Here is a 16,154-nt window from a genome sequence, read left to right as displayed (position 1 = left end):
GACCTTTATGCATTTTTGTCTGCCTTCTCAGCCCTTTTTTCAATCTTGTCCATCTCCTTCCCACTCAAAAGTGCATGCTGTTGGCATACGCTGTTGTTTGAAGTACACACGAAATTCACTAAGTTCTCATTGTGTACGTTTTGATTTAAACCATCCATTTTACCTTCAGTGTCTCTTGTGCGGGCATCCCATGTACTGATGTGCACTGCTGTAACACAAAATGAATCTGCTGGAGTTTGCTATTTATCTTGCTTTCAAATCAGGGATTAGTGTCTACTGTATGACCTTTGGCACCATGCTCCTTTTCCATAGCAACACAAAAGGGAACAAACTATGAGTCATTATTTCTCGCTAGGAGCCTTTTTTTTTTTGGTAATTTAGATCATTCTGTAATTCCTAAATATATGAGCTGATTTATAGCTCTGGCATACCAGCTTTTGATTCTGTTTCATCTGAACATACAAAAAGAAGAGGTCTCCATTACTCTTTTTGGCCGTGTGATTGTGACAAGACTGAGATAGACATGGAACAACAATACATTTCACACATTCTCTGGGTCTTCAAGCTCTCATGTCATTCAGTTTTCCAACAAAAACATAGTAGTTTGCCTTCAGTTTTAACAGTTTTAAGTTATACTGACCCTCCTGCAAAAAAAAAAAAATACATATATCATATGCCTCTCACTGTGCTTTGCAAATCGGGTTCTGACAGCTGAATTGGATCCTGTCTGAAAACTACTATGTATCATACTTCAGGGTTGTTAACTTGTAGGTAGGCGATGCTGTCAGGAAGGAGTTTTAAATTCTCCCACATTTCAGCTCACTGTAACAGTGGCAAAATACAGCCTGAAATCCATTATATCTGCCTCAGCGCAATAGTAGAATGCTCTGTGTTTCCATGAGCAGGGAGCAGTATTCCCTGTAAGCTATGCACTTGGGCAGCCACCCAGTGGAGATTCAGGTGTCACCTAGCTGATTAGCAGAGCACCCAGAAACATATGTTTCTACTGGTGGTGCACAGCCACACATGCCTCAGTACACACAACAAAATGTATTCCACACATGGATGGAAAAAAAATAGAAGAACTATTGGTGGAGAGCTGGTTTAGAAACAATCTACTGTAAGGAGTAACACTCCTTGGTCTATCTCCGTGGAATGGATGTATCGAGGAGGGGATCGGACTGTGTTTTGAGGGAATCTAGATGCCAGCTACAGTTCTCTTCAGAATAATTTGCTAATTGCCTAGAGTGAAGCAAGACACCCTGTGGTGCAATCCACCCACTTACTTCAACAGGAGTAAGACTGGGATCCTAGTGGGACAGCAGATTGGTAACAAAGAAAAAAATTTGGACAAGTGTCATAACCTCAGACAAAGAGTTGAAGACAGAGTTTACCAGACCAAAATCCTAGCCCCAATATTTACTATGTATTCACTACCAAAAAGCTTCATGGAGTTAAGATTACCCAGTTTTGCCTCACGCCTTCCCAGAATATGGAAGCATCCACTAACATAGACCGGTCACAAATGGACCACACCCACTCATAACTCAATCAGGGCTGGCTCTAGGTTTTTTGCTGCCCCAAGCAAAACATTTTTGGCGGCCTCCCCCTTGGCCCACTGCTGCAGGACAGGCACTGAGGAGGAAAGAGCCCCTTTCACCTTGTGGCTCTTTGACTCCCAGCACGCCCTCCAGCCAAACCCAGCCTACGTCCTGTCTCTCTTCCATACACATCCCGACCCCCCGCACGCACTCACAGAACCCAGTTTCCACCTTCTCTCCCCTCCCAGGCAAACCCTCTTCCGCTCCCTCTTCTCTCCCCCACCTAATCCACCCTGCGCCCTCTTCCCTCCGAGACAAACCTGATCCCCTCTCCCACCTAACCGAACGCCGTCTCCTTTCCCTCTCCCCTCCAAATCCTCGTGTCCTTCCCTACAGCACGTGCGGAAATGATAGAGCGCCCTTGGGGAAGGGTGAAAGTGGCACAGGTCCCCCTACTTCCCTTTCTCTGCAGCTGTAAACACCTTTCTCCGGTGGGAAGCAGGGCGCTGTGGGCTCCTCTCCCCTGCAAGACAAGAGAGAGGAGCTGCCAGGCCAGGGCTCGCCGGCAGCCGCCATGAGGGACTCTGCGGCCAGCAGCGCCCGGGGGTGCTGTGGAAGTGCTGAGGGACCAGCGTGGTAGCCATTATGCAAATGAAGCATGGAAAATTCAAATCCGCGCTTCGTTTGCAATTTCATTTGTCTGCATTTGCATTCCTCTCGAAGGACGAATGCAATGTAGACATACCCTTGATGACACTGATGGCGTAGTGATGTGTAAACAAATGGTTAGTTCTTTCCACAGCAATGATGCAGAACAGACAGGAGGGTATGTGGGAGTCTGTGAATAGCAGTGCACATCTGGAGTTGTGGGCGCACCAAGAATATGGAAGGGATTGTTAGGACAGGGTAAAGTACAGGTTGAACCTTTTTAGTCCGGCACTCTCTAGTCTGGCAACATCTGTGGTCCAGCATGATTGTAGTTAGCTGGATGTCTACTTATCATGGATGTCACCAAGTTTCCCATGGTTCCATAAAGTATTACAGCCACCAGTCCTGGCTCTCAGTGTTCTGTGCTGTTATTTAGCTCTAATTTACCCCTAAATGTCTTCTAAGAGCCCAGTAAGCAGTAGAAGTGTTGGTAGACAATATTGATCTCCTGTGGTTTGGCAAATTCTCTGATTCGGCATTGGTCAAGTCCAGAGAGTGCTAAACTAGAGAGTTTCATCCTATATTCCTATTCTGCCTGGCCCTCTTGAGAACCCTTGTGGGATGATTCTTGGGGTGATGTGGGCTATGGTAGCCAATATCAAGGACTCCCCAAATCATTACCGCTCAACGTATCACAGTGAGGCATAGTACAAATGTCTGACTAGGGGTGGTGAAGAGGATTTGTGGTGAGCACATACAACTCTTCTTTATTCACAGGGCTCATTTCCATCTCCACAGGGGCAGAGTTAAGGTAATGTTGTGTGCAACTAATAGCCCTGCTGTTTCTGAAATACTTCTCAAGGTATAAGGAACACTTAAGACCAAAATTTCAAAGTTGGGTGCCTAAATCCAGGTTTCTAAATCCACATGAAGGCACCTAGAGACATGGCATGATTTCCAGAGATGCTAAGCATCTTCCATAGAGTTCAGGAACAGCTTGGGTTGCTCTGAACTCATGAAGATAGGGCCTCCTTCTACTTGAGTAGCTACAGACTACCTGGACTTAGGAGCCTAAGCATAAGGCTCGTACATTTGAACATTTTGAACTAATTTTATAGGAGGGTGACATCAGTACTCAGGTGAAGTGACAGAGATACAAAGCCACCAGTCAGAGTAGGTTGCCCTTCTGACAGAGCCTGGCGAGAGGATAGCGCATCAAAAATCCTTGTGCATAGTATTCCTCTGTACATTTTAAAGAAAGGATTTTCAGTTCTCATGCCCTGCAGCATGCTTTTTCAAAGAATGGTTGTGCTGAAGTTTGGAATGTGTGTGTTGAGTACTCATGCATGCTGCTATGTATGCCCTTAACACAACAGATAAACTTGCTACATGAGACAGAAGAGAAAAGACACAGCTTTGTTTTAGTGGATATCTTCATGCTGTTAATATCTAAAATAACTAATAAAATACATGAGCGATGTCATCGTTTTAATATATCTTAAAAAAAAGTGTATTTTTTCAGGAGGAAAGGGGGATAAGTGGAGAGATGGCAGAGAGGGGTGAAACAGAAGCCCCCATTGAAGCAGACCAGGGGAAAGTATCTGGTGCAGAGATCCTGGAGGTTGGTCTCATCCCCCCAAATCTCAATAAGGTCCCAGATCTCTGCACCAGACCAGGAAGGCGCACATCTTTTGTGGGCCTTGGCAGCCTCCTAGGAGCTGTCGGACTGCTCCCTGGGAGCAGTGGAGGGCAGGGTGGAAGTATCAGACTGGTTCGTTGTGGGGGCACAGCGAGTGAGGTGCAGCTGCAGGGAGGCTCAGGGCTGTCAGGCCAGCTGCAAGCCACAAAGCCTTTCTGCAGGGGAAGGAGGGTTAGAGTTTTGCTGAGTGTGGACAGAGCAGCCAGCAGGGCATCCTGGGAAGGGCTGGAGGCCTTCTATTTTAATTTAGCAGCTATTCCCTGTCTACACAGCCCCTATTCCAAAATATCTATTTCAGAATAGGCTCCATTTCTTGTAGAACGAGGTTTACAGAAGCCGGAATAAGCCATCCGCTATTTTGAAATTATTTCGAAATAGCGGTTTTGCTGTGTAGATGCTCACATAGTTATTTGGGAATAACGGCCATTATTCCAAAATAACTTTTCTGTGCAGACACATCCTTAGAAAGAGACCGGACGTGTGTGTGTGTCTATATATGAGGGGGGATGTGTGCCTCAGATATGAAAGTATCTCTGCCTATGAGAGAGAGAGAGAGAACAGAGGGCATGATTGGGAAAGAAACAAGACAGAGGTCACTGAATAGGGAATGGAGGACAAAACAAGATGTGGCTACATCTACACTGGCATGAATTTCCGGAAATGCTTAAAACGGAATACTATTCCGTTTTCAGTTTTTCCGGAAAAGGAGCGTCTACATTGGCCGCAGAGTTTCGTGATAACGATGCGCTTTTCCGGAAAAGCACGTCTACATTGGCGGCGCGCTTTTCCGGAAAAGCAAAAGCCCGGAACCATTTTGAAGAGGGCAAAGGCCACCAGACCTTTCCGGGGGCGGGGCCGGAGCTCCGTCCAGACGCGTGGTTAAACGGGTCTCGCCGGGCAGCCGTTGGTCTCATGCTCCCGTGCCTTGGGGCCTCTGCCAGGGACTGGCACCCTTCGCAGGGTCGGTGGTTGCCCTGTGAGTTTTGGGGACACCACCCTTTGGCCCCCCAACAGCTTTTCCCGGTGTTTTGTTTTGTCTGCCCTGCTCTGTCTGCCATGGAGCCGTGGGTGGCCATGTACCTGCTCGGGCCCCTGTTGGAGCTGTACAGGTGCCTGGAGCTCGTGCTGCAGGCTGGTGCCCTGCTGGTCACATACCAGGAGGCAGAGATCGCCTTGGACTCCCTCACCAGGGAGGTCCTGGCAACCGTGTGGCATCAGCACCCCACTGTGGAGAGGCCCGTCTGGACTTTGGAGACCAGCACCGACTGGCGGGACCGGGTGGTCCTCGGACGATGGGACGACTACCAGTGGATCAGGAATTTCCGGATGAGAAAGCGGACCTTCTTGACGCTGTGCACCTGGCTCACCCCCGCGCTGCAGAGAACCGCCACCCGGCTGCGGGCACCCATTCCCGTGAACAAGAGGGTTGCCATCGCGCTCTGGAAGCTGGCCACACCGGACAGCTACCGCTCGGTGGCACACCAGTTCGGGGTGGGAAGATCCACTGTCGGAGTGATTGTCATCGAGGTAAGTCCCAGGGGGAGTGGGATGGGGGGAGGGTGCTGCATTCCAGTCCCAGGGACAGCCAAGACTCCCGGCTGGGTCACCCAGGGGTTTGGGCCGTCCCTCCCTTGCTGGTGGGGGGGGAGGCGTGGGGCGAGGGGGGCCCTGGTGTGTGTGTGTGTGTGTGTGTGTGTGTGTGTGTGTGTGTGTGTGTGTGGACAGAGGGAATCAAGGGGGGGACCCAAGGGAGCGCACACTCACCCCTGGCTGTATGTGATGTGTTCCCTTGTGTTTCTCTGCACCCTTCTGCAGGTCGTCCATGCCATCAATGATGTCCTGCTCCCGCGAATCATCCGCCTGAGGATGGGCACATTTCCACCCAGTGTGACAACCCAAGGAATGAAGAGAAGGCAGTAAATCCCTCCACAGTTTAATATGCTGCAGGTAATAAAATCCCCAAACAAATTCCCTGACTTACTAACTAAAAATTGATGCACTCACACACTCCATGAATGAGCCTCAGGTTGAGAGATGACTCAGTCTCTGCAAAGGGCTGCTCTCTTCTCACAGGGGTCCTCTCCAAGCAGGAACCAGGCTGCTTCGGTCCCAGAATTTCCCCTCACCGCGAAGGGGTGCAGGGCTCAAGATGCAGACCACACAACTGCACCAAAATACAAAACTACAGCCTCCCAGCCCAGCATTCAGACCCACCCAGCAGGCAGCAGCCCTGAACTTGCTGCTAGAGCCCAGCTGACCATGCGGTGACTGTCTCAGCCAGGGAGCTGGAGAGCCAACTCAGCCTGGCTGGGGAAACCTCCCAGCAAACTCCACAACTGGGAATCAACAGTGGAGACATAAACCCAGCTGAGGGATCCTGCCTTCAGGTCCCTAGAGGCCAGTTCTCAGGGGGAACCCTGCATGCAGGCCTGGGGCTTACTAGCTCCCACACAGCCAGACCTCCCCTTGCCCTGGCTGGCTCCAGACTCCCCTCCACAATGGTCTCCCCTTCCCCCTAGGAGGGGCATCTCACTCCCTATGGGTTGCCAGGCAGACTCTGGCCCTGGTAGGGAGGGGGAGCCAAGGCAAACTCAGAGCCTCTCCCTGAGCTGCCAGCAGACAAGGCCCCGGGAATCCAAGCAATCTCCTTGGGGGTTACACAAGGGCATCCAAACATTTGAGCGTGGTACTGTTATGACCCAGAATAGAGAAATCCCCTACATAGGGTAACTGACGTGAAGCACAGAGGCCGGAAAAGGACTCTGCCCTCAGTTATATACCCATGCTACCTACGTTTTCAAGAATGTTTACCTCAAAGGGGCTGCTAAAAGCAGGATTTGGCTTCCTGTTTTTGAAACAGTTAAACTTATTCCACACACTGAGTACCTTGGAACGCCAGTGGGAAAGTGTGAGATCCCCAAAAAGCCTGGGAGATGGAAACATGCCTAAAATAGCCTGAAACTGCCCTAGGGGAAGAGGGGGGGAGCAGAACTATAGTCGAAGCAGTTCACTGAAATGGGGCCATAGGGATTTAACTGCAAATAAAACATAAACACAAAAATCTAGAGACTCTTAAGTCACGTTTCCTTTCTTGGTACCTCCGACATCCACCTTCTCTAAGAAATCAGCTCTACGAGACCAGGAAGCATCCAGGCCTGCTAAAGCCATTTCCCTCCAATGCCTGGCTTCCCTTGGGAGCTGTTGCACTCACACATATTTGCTGAAAAACATTCTGTTTGTTCTGGCTGCTCTCCGTTGCTGTTTTTAGCTGCTCCTTCCCCTACTCAGACACTCACAGGACACTTTGGTTTAGACAAAGTAGTCCTGATTCTGCTCTTGCTTGGACACTGGCATCGCTCCATTGATTTGTAAACTCGCTCATGAAGCAGAAACAGCCCCTCCCGCACTCCCACTCCCCCCACCCCCCACACACTCCAGTTTTCAATATTTTCTAGTTTATCCCTGGAATTTGCTGTGCTTTTCCATAAGCACTCTGGTCCAATATTGCTCTCTCCCAACATGAAGGGCTGGTAGTGCATTTCTCTCATTCTAAAATCAGCTTGCAGGATGCTGGCTAATAAGGCTTTATTACACATGCCATGCTGGCCATTTTTTTCCTATGTAAAGGAGAGCTAAGTGGCAATATCATGAAGAGGAGGGGGTGATTCTGCAGCCACTGGGAGGAAAAGTTAGATTGCAGTTCTTAGAAAGGAAACCCCCTCCTTTCTGGGTTGTCCAGTGCTGTCAAATCCCAGCCCCTCCTTATATGGGAAAGCAATTGGAGCTAGAGATTGCTGGCATACCAGCCCGAAGAGCATTCCTTCAGAAGCCATAACTGATGAGAAAGATGGCAGGCATGGAGCCCATCCAATGGGAGGGAAGTCTGTCAGCACTTATGGGGGAGGGATCTTGTTGTACTACAGAAAGGAATGGAGAAGTGCAAGGAGATAGACGATGGTGGAGCACAGAGAAAGGAAATAAATTTACTCACATGCTGACCTTCACTGTAGACCTCTAAGGACACGTGCATCCTCAGTGTTACAAGGACTAAGTTCCTCAAATGTGCTTCGCAGTCTCTGCTACTGGCTAAAGTAAAACAAACATTTCTGTGCATGTATCTTTTCTTATTCTGCTTACATCACCATTGTCCCTCAGCATCCTTCCAGGCATAGTAAAACATTAGGCAGTACCTGTTTCCTGGTGAGGTTAAAAAGACAAATTCTGGCAGGGTGATATTCAGCTGGGCGATTGTAGCCCCTACAGCAAAATCGAAACGCATTTATCAAAATCAAAAGAATACAGATTTCTAATTGCTCTCACTGCATTAAATCATCATCCCCCTTTAGGCCAAGGTGAATATAGATTTGGATATGTGACTAGTTACATGTATAACCTGTTCTCTTATAACTTTAGTTTCAAAAGGTCTTATATTTGAGCAAAATAATTGTGTTTCATGTTGTGAAAATGTCTCAGAAAATATGGGGTCAAGTCCTCCATACTAACCTCCATGAGAATTTTTCCTGCATCCAGATTGCAGGATTTTATGTTGGTTTAGTATCAATATAATTCCATTCACTGGGTAGAAATATTCTTAATACACCCAATATAGCAGACCAGAATCAGACCCACATTTTTAAGAGGAGAGAACTCTTATCTTCAATTAATACTTGGGAAACTGGGGAAACAAAAACTGTTGCCTTTGCTTAGCTTTTCTAGTCATCTCCTTGAGTTGCTAAATCTAACAGAAACCCTGAAAATTAAAAACGGTTTCTGGCAGGCCTTATGCCCCTTCTGGGAAATTCACTTTAGCCTCCAAAACAAGTGAGAAAATTTAGAAAAAGCTTGAAATACACAATGCACACTAAATTATATCTGATTTCAAGCAAGAGAAGTTCATTGGCTACAGGAAGAGTCAAATTAATCCCTGAGGACACTCCAGTGAAGCTGAATTATTTGGGCCTTAGGCCTTCCTGATGGAACACAGTTTTTAGTAGAACAACCAAGTCACATAGGCTGTGTCTAGACTACATGCCTCTGTCGGCAGTGGCATGTAGATTAGACAGATCAGCAAAGGCAAATGAAGCCGCGATTTAAATGATCGCGGCTTCATTTACATTTACATGGCTGCCGCGCTGAGTCGACAAACAGCTGATCAGCTGTTTGTCGGCTCGCCGCTAGTCTGGACGTTCCCCCTGTCGACATCAAAGCCCTTTGTCGGCAGCCCCGTTATTCCTCGTGGAATGAGGTTTACCGGGGCTGCCGACAAAGGGCTTTGATGTCAACAGGGGGAACGTCCAGACTAGCGGCGAGCCGACAAACAGCTGATCAGCTGTTTGTCGGCTCAGCGCGGCAGCCATGTAAATGTAAATGAAGCCGCGATCATTTAAATCGCGGCTTCATTTACCTTTGCTGAACAAACAAATCTACATGCCTCTGCCGACAGAGGCATGTAGTGTAGACGTACCCATAGGGACATATTCTGTTGGAACACACCCACCATTAAATGTGACCTGTTCATGTAGACAGTGGGCTAGACAAGATTCTGCAAAAAGCTATCCAGGAAAAAAGAACTTTGATTAAAGTGCTTATGGTCACAAGCAATAAGTTTCCCTATTGTTCTCAGATGCCTAACTAAATGTTTCCTATTGGTAAGAAGTAGATCAAAAGTTGGTTAGTGAAAATCCACTATATGCTCTGTAGTTCAGGGGTGAGCAATCATTTTTGATGGGAGAGGCATTCCAAGAATTTGGAAAGTGCTTGAGGGCTGCACTCTTCCATGATATTACTGGAGAAGGTGTGGGGTCTGGGATGGAGATTGGGTGCAGAACGGAGCCTGGAGTAAGTGAGGGAGTTTGAGAGAAGGAGGCAGTTGTGACATGGAGCACTGGACTGGGGTGCAAGGGGTTGGATTGTGACCTAGGGCAGGGAATTGGGGAACAGGAGAAGATGCAGGGATCTGGATTGTGAGTTAGGAAAGGAGGGGACTGTGATCTGGGAGGGGATATGGATACAGGAGGAGGACAGAAGATTTGGGTATATGGAGTAGGGGGCAGGAGTGGGGGCAGAGATTTGGGGAAGTGAGGGATTAGGGTGCCAGAGACAGGCTCTGGCCAGGTGACTTACCAGCCAGCAGCCCTTGCTGAATCAGCCTCCCTGCCTGCCCTGCCCCGCACAGGCTGCAGCCATGTGCTCTGGAGCCCCTTGTGCTTCATGGATGCCTGTTATTGAAACAGGCAGCTCCCATTGGCTGGTTTCTAGCCAGAAACCAGCCAATGGAATTATGCTGGGGGCAGGAGCAGCTCCTAAAGCTTTCCCCTTCCCCTCCTGACTCACAGTTTTTAAAGAAAAACTGCCCACAGCTGTGTTTCTGAGCGGCATGCAGGTGGAGGCGAGGGAAGTGGGGAGCCTGCCTGGGGCTCCCCACAGCATCTGCAAGCCGGATCTGGTGGCTTGCAAGGCCAAATCCGGCCTGCAGGCTGTATTTAGCCCAGGCCTGCTGTAGTTTCATGCACCACAACATTTCTCTTCTAGTATTGGGTATCTGTAGCTTTTTCTTGCTTCTTTCCCATACCTTGTATCATTATCTAATGTATTTCACCACCACTCTGCTTCCTATACACTTGTATTTCACTGGTTTTATAAACATTTCCATCACACATTTATCTCTTCCATTTTCTTCTCTCATATGTATCAAGACTGGTGTTCCAGCAGAGAGAATCATCCCATGCTGTTTAAGTTACGCCAGCAAGGGCACGCACTCTATCATTTACTAATACCTCTAGTTTTTCCTGAAAGACTCTCGAGCTGCCTTTTTCAAAATAATGAAATTCCTCCTATTACCAAAGCTCAAATCAGTGGGAGTCAGAGAGAGAAAACAAGATTCTGCTCTCTCATATGCAGGTATAAATTTGGAAAAAGTTCATTTAAGTTCAATGAGTAAATTAGAGCAAAATTTGGTCCAGTGTCTTTTGTTGCTAGAGATGGCAAAACTCCTTTCTGCAGAAGTTACAAATGACCACAAGTGCACCTGCCTTCAGGACTTACGGCTTGATCCAAAGTCCTTTGAAGTCAATGAAAAGACTCCCGTTGACTTCAGTGAGCTTTGGGTCAGGCTCAAAATGAGAGCACACGCTCTCTTTCTCTGTGCCAAACCCCTGTCTCAGAGTACAATCACTGTGTAAACTAGCTTTAAAGCGCCCTTCTTGTACGCACAAAGAAGGGGAGGGAATACAGAATGTTATATCAACAAAGAGCCTGCCTGTTTGGATTTACAGTAAGGCACTCGCACTATGGCAAGGAACACACTATAAATAGTACTTTCATTCTTCTTCAAATGTTTACAATTAGTCTTCCATAGAGGAACATCACCATCTGTTGCATTATTTAAATTGGGAGTACATGCCAGATAGTTGGAGTAAAAAGTCTTCTGGGTCCTTTCTACTATGTATTGCCTACTCAAAACATACCTAAACAAGACCTTTTGTTTTGGGCCCAGGAAGCTAGCAGTCCAAATATCTCTATGGGGACTATCCAATTTAAATGGCCCTCTCTCATTGCTTCATTACCTCCTTTACATTATTTTGACTAACTTTTCATAATGGGCACCAATAAAGAAAACATATAATGCCATCATAGAAGATCTAATTCTCCAAGAGGTTATCCAGGCATGGATTCCACAAGCTAGCCGCTACTATTCAGTCTTCAGTAGCTTTGACAGGTTTTCTATAGGCTGCAATCTTTTTCAGAAATCCAAAGGACTACCGAATACAGTTGCTTAAGGGAGAATTCCATGATCAGTGCAGTGTGTCCTAGTGGATGGAGCACTGGTTTCGATTCAGGAGAGCTGGATTCTCTTCTGAACTCTAACACTAATGTGCTGGGTGACCCTGGGAAAACCCCTCTGTGCCTCATTTTAAGACAGGGCTGGGCTAGCTCTTTCATCCGGCCCGCACGGTAGCTCCCAGCCTCACCCCGTAACGTGTTGCGTAGGAGCCAGGGACGCATGAGCCCTTTCAACTGCTTCTATTTAAAGGACTCACACCTTCCTCCCCGGCTCCCAGACAACTTTTAGTGGCAGGGCCAGGAACTGCAAGCCCTTTCAACCGCTTCTATTTAAAGGGCTCGCGCCCGCCAGGTGTCTGCATTGCCTGGCAGCCACCCAGCAGGCACAACCCCTTTAAATAGAAACAGTTGTTACAAAGGGCAAATTTTCCTTTCTGTGTTTCCTCTCTTACCCCTTTAACTTTTAGAGACTGAAACACTTGGTTGCTCAAAATGAAGGCTTGGGTTGGTGTTCCTATGTCCAGATTTTATTTGTTGCCTTCTCTGTTGTTCACTGGGAATTCATTCTAGGAGTTTGGTTGTCTCCTGATTCTCAGATGTATGACTTGATGTAGCCATTGACTGATAGAAATGGGGTTTATGGATGAAGATTGTGTTGATGTCAAGTTGGTCTGGAGCAGTCTGCTGCAGGAAGAGGGTAGTAGAAGCCACTGTGTAGTTAGAAGGACTCTGCATGGAAACTAATATTCATACTCTGTTTTGGATGAGGGGGAAACAATATTTCCAATCTGATCATAAATCATCTAAATTTCAGAGGCTTGAGTGGCCTCCTGTCCTATCCCCATTGAGCCATAAAAATATGTACAAGTATCTTGTAGATCTTGGGTCTAATTGATCCTGAGTGTAACTCCACCAGCTCTATTGAAGTTGTACCAGAGATGCATTTGGTCCTGACATCTTCCCAACCAACAAGCATAAAACACATGCTCAGCATTCGTCCTCCACATTCTTCAGAATCCTCAGAGAACTTATTGCTGGTCTTTGCCTCAGAAGTCGTAGGCCTGTGGATCTCCAACTTTTGTGTCGATGACCCCTTTCACATAGCAGCAATTCTGCATGTGACCCCCTTTGTCAATTAAATCAACTATGTTACATGTAACACTATTATAAATGCTGGGGTTTGGGCATGGAGGCTGACGGCCTTCTCATGGAGAAAACTTGCGACCCCCTGAGGAGTCACAACCTCCAGTTTGAGAACCCCTGAAATAGACCTTCTATCAGTGTTACTCCAGATTTACAGCAGTATAACTTTGTGGTGAAACAACCTTTTAATTAATTTATACAATAAAATACTTAGTTACCTGAAAAGTAAAATTATTATTCCCATTATAAAACTTGGATAATTTGGTGGAAGACAATTAAAAAGACAAATATGCATGCATTTTATTTCCCTTTTCATTTTAAATCAAAAGGACACTGTTCAGAAATGGTTTGAGGATCAGTAATGAGAGGAGTAAAATGCAACGTTCTCAAGACATTTTCCAAAATAAGCATAAGCACATTGGTTTTACTATGGACCCTCTTCTGCTCCCCTTAATCAGACTATGTAGTTCCTTGAAATTAACGGAACTACCCATGCAGGAAGATATTATGCAGCAGGAATAAGGATGGCACAAAAAAAGAAAGCACATTTCTGAAGGAGAATATTCTGATAATTCAAACTCTACGGTGACACTGTTGGCAATGAGCAATAACAAGGGAAGTGAAGGTCATTATGGAGAATAGATATGAAGATAGTTGAATGTTTTCACAGCCACCTGCTGACTTCCTTCTTCTGCTCCACATTCACACAGAAATTCTTACCAGATACTCCAACATACACAGAAGAAGTTCCCCCCAGAGGATAATAATATATTTAACCAAATGCTGGGTTTTAACTCAATACTTTCTAAGGCTACATCTACACCGCAGGCTTCTTGCACAAGAACTTTTTGTGCAAGAGATTTTGCGCAAAAAGTTCTTGCACAAGAAAGCACAAGAGAGCATCCACACAGCAAGTGCTTTTGTGCAAGAGATGGGCTTTTGCACAAGAGAGAGCATCCACATTGCGCTGAGTACTTTCGAAAAAAGTCATTATTCCGCATAAAATGAGGTTTACCGCGATTGAAAAAACTGCCACGTTCTTTCCATTTACTTTCAAAAGAACGTGGCTGCAGTCTAGATGCAGGTGAAGCTTTTTCAAGAAAGGGTAACTTTCTTTGAAAAAACCCTGTAGTCTAGATACACCCTGTGAGAGATGAGGGGCAATGCAGGGAAGGAGCTTCCCCCAGCTCTCGTGGTGATGTGGCACCAACCCAGTGGGGAGGAATGGCAGCACATGGAGCTGCATCACTAGGGGCTTTAGTGGCCCCAGACTAAGGGGAGCCCACAAAAAGATCTGCAGTTTTGGGGGGGCAGAAATCTTTTTGCAGCCCCATCCCGCTCCTTCCCTCTCACCCCCGTGTGGTTTGCCAAACTTTCCCTCATTTAAATCCCTCTTGAAAACTCCTTTCTTCCTCAATGCCAATACAGGCAGTCCCCAAGTTACGCGGATCCGACTTATGTCGGATCCGCACTTACGAATGGGGCTTGTCTTGCCCCGGAACTTGCGGGCGGCGGGACCATCCAGACGCGCAGTGGTCCCGCCACCACATCCTCCGGGGCAAGAAAAGCTGCTCCAGGTGTCCCTGGTCCGCTGGGGACCTCCTCCCTCCCCCCAGCGGACCAGGGACACCCGCAGCAAAGCCGCAGAGGCGCGGGACCCTGCCGCCTCTGCGGCTTTGCTCCGGGTCTCCCTGGTCTGCTGGGGGGGGGGCGCAGCTAGTGTGCCCCCCCCCAGCAGACCAGGCTTTGGTCCTGGGGGGACCTACCCGGCAGCGCCCCAGCTGTTCTGTCCCAGGCTCCAGATTCAGCCGCTGTTGAAACTGATCAGTGGCTGATTCCAGGAAGCTGGGGGGCAGAGCAACTGTGCCTCGGTCTTCCTGTAGTCAGCCCCTGGTCAGTTTCAGCAGCAGCGGCTGAATCTGGAGCCAGTTCCGAGTTACGTACAAATTCAACTTAAGAACAAGCCTATAGTCCCTATCTTGTACGTAACCCGGGGACTGCCTGTAGTATTGCATGGATATCCACATTCCTGATCCATGTGTTTACCTTACTGTAGCCTTCATCCTTCCTCACCTAAAGTCTCCTGTTAGTCCCTACCCTTCATTGCCATGGCTTTTACTTTGAACCCAAGTCTGTCATTGTTGCTCAAAATAAGCGGTACCTTAAAACCAGTGGGGCTACTCAGGTGTAGAGTACAATCCACCCGGAATACGAGAAGCAAACATGGTCCCTTAGAAATATCCTTGGGGCTGAGATTGAGTGTTTGTTTTCTGCAAAGGGCCTAGACTGTTGTTTGGTGCTGTAAAATAATAAAGCTTAAATACTTTATTTAAACAGTAAGGGCCAGAGCCTCAGATGTTATACATGGATATAGCTCTGCTGGTACTAATAGAGTTAGACCTGTTTACACCAGCTGAGGGTTTGGTCTTAAATGTAGTTAGAGTAGCTGTAATAATTTGGGATTTATAAGATCTGTGTGTATTTTTAAGCCTCTAATGTTTTTTGCACACATGTGGGGAGTTACCAAAAAGAATATAAGTTCCTTTATAATGGATCAGAGGAGCAGTATTATCTTAATCACCAATTCTCAACAATCAGCATTTATTTTAAGAACTGGGCATGTCAAATGGAATACAACCAGCAGATAAGAAATGCCTATGAAATCACAGAGCAGATTACAGACGTCGCACCAGCAGCAGAGAGAACCATCTGGCACAGCTGCAAAACAGATCAAAGGGAGCTGAGGAAAGCTAAGTACAGTTTCAAACTTAAAAGTCATTAAATGTATTATATAAATAAATAGGACATTACATGGTTGAATTGGAAACATTGATTTTCTTTTCTGCTTGTTAACCATGGACAACTGACATTGCTCATGGATGCATCTGCCAATCATGCTGTTAGAGGGCATGAATGAGTGTAAAAATAAATCCAATTCTGCCCAACAGCTCAGAGGGCATTATTCAAATATCTGTGTTTGTAAAGTTGTGTATGTTTGTTTTACAAAAACTGTCACAGCAGAATTAAAAACTATTAATATAGGAGTGTGAGTCAAAGAGAGGCATGGCTTATAAAATTCCGCATCCGACATATGCATTTCATGAGAGCTGGTACAGACAAAGCAGCATCTAACTTATATCCAAGATCCTTGCGGATCGAAGTAGGGGTTTTTCAATGTCAATGTAAAAATATAAGAAAGATACATGGGCAAGACTGGCAGTTGTCTCCAGCATTATAAAAATCACAAGTCAACTCTAATGGATCTGCCAATAGGTCACATACTCCAACATCAATAAGGAAAGCCTATCAGATTTGAACGTTATCCCTACTGAAAGCACATC

This window comes from Pelodiscus sinensis, chromosome 7 (assembly GCF_049634645.1).
Source record: "Pelodiscus sinensis isolate JC-2024 chromosome 7, ASM4963464v1, whole genome shotgun sequence".
NCBI lineage: Eukaryota > Metazoa > Chordata > Testudines > Trionychidae > Pelodiscus > Pelodiscus sinensis.
This window is presented reverse-complemented; position numbering follows the sequence as displayed.